Genomic DNA, 786 nt, shown 5'->3' with positions numbered 1-786 from the left:
CCGAAAGGTGATTTTATTGTTCCGTTCTCAATGCGTCGCTCAAACTGTTTGGACCTCGAACAACATGTCTCCATCGTAGCGCGTGTGTGTGTGTGCGGGCGTGCGCGTCGCTGGGCCGCAAAACCGCGCAGCGAGAGCAGAGGGACAAAGAAAGAAAAAAAGAAAAAGAAAAAAAGAAAAAGAAAAAAAAAGAAAGATGGGGGTGTAAAGTAAAGCACTTCAGTGTGAGCTGAGTCGGGAATTGCGTCCTCACGCGTTTTCGTCGTCAGACTGACAGGAAACTGTGGAATTTCATCACGCGTCGCAGCCGCATCTCTCACCCGTGCGCGTCCTCTTTGGTTTTGTTTTTTCCCATCGTTTCCCGAACTGGGGAGGGAGCCTCGACGCGCGCACCGTCACCGCAAACTCTCGCGCAACCGGGCAGTGGCGCCACGCGCGGCACCGACAGCGCGCCACCGGCCCAAGGGTCGCTGCGCTTCACGACCGGCGTGTCTCTTTCTCGGGGCGCCGATGCACCCAAGCGCCCAGCGTCACGGAGCGGTGGGTCTCAAGACGCGCCTTTCCTGGCCATGCGAGGGGAGGCGCGGGGGCCAGCCGGCGAGGTTGCGGCGGGCGGGGCGGCTGTCAGACCTGTTGAGTTTGTTTTTGGCCATCACGCAAGCGCGTTCACGGGGCCACGCGCCCTCGCGCACAAGAGTTGGTTGCTTCCATCAGCAGCGGCGTGCGCCCACCACAACCCACCTCCGGGCAATTCGGCCCTCTCTTTCTCTTTCTCTCTCTTGCGCT

At 59.8% G+C, this 786-nt stretch overlaps 4 non-coding genes across 4 annotated transcripts, besides 1 other annotated feature; all 4 read right to left on the bottom strand.

The window, feature by feature from the left end:
* Positions 1-79, bottom strand: Tc00.1047053468223.40. The gene has a single exon (XR_008254766.1). It is a non-coding gene; the product is annotated as a C/D small nucleolar RNA (snoRNA), TB11C4C2, 3' partial (small nucleolar RNA).
* A 67-nt stretch (positions 80-146) lies between these two features.
* Positions 147-195: a microsatellite.
* Positions 196-202: 7 nt separating this feature from the next.
* Tc00.1047053468223.30 lies at positions 203-299 on the bottom strand. The gene has a single exon (XR_008254765.1). It is a non-coding gene; the product is annotated as a C/D small nucleolar RNA (snoRNA), TB11C4C1 (small nucleolar RNA).
* Positions 300-405: 106 nt separating this feature from the next.
* On the bottom strand, positions 406-477 carry Tc00.1047053468223.20. Its single transcript, XR_008254764.1, has one exon. It is a non-coding gene; the product is annotated as an H/ACA snoRNA, TC11C4H3 (small nucleolar RNA).
* A 146-nt stretch (positions 478-623) lies between these two features.
* Tc00.1047053468223.10 lies at positions 624-713 on the bottom strand. Its single transcript, XR_008254763.1, has one exon. It is a non-coding gene; the product is annotated as a C/D small nucleolar RNA (snoRNA), TB11C4C3 (small nucleolar RNA).
* Between the last annotated feature and the right edge of the window lie 73 nt (positions 714-786).

Source organism: Trypanosoma cruzi (genome assembly GCF_000209065.1).
Source record: "Trypanosoma cruzi strain CL Brener chromosome Unknown tcruzi_1047053468223, whole genome shotgun sequence".
NCBI lineage: Eukaryota > Euglenozoa > Kinetoplastea > Trypanosomatida > Trypanosomatidae > Trypanosoma > Trypanosoma cruzi.
Note: the sequence above shows the minus strand (reverse complement) of the source record. Positions and strands in the feature narration are given on the sequence as shown.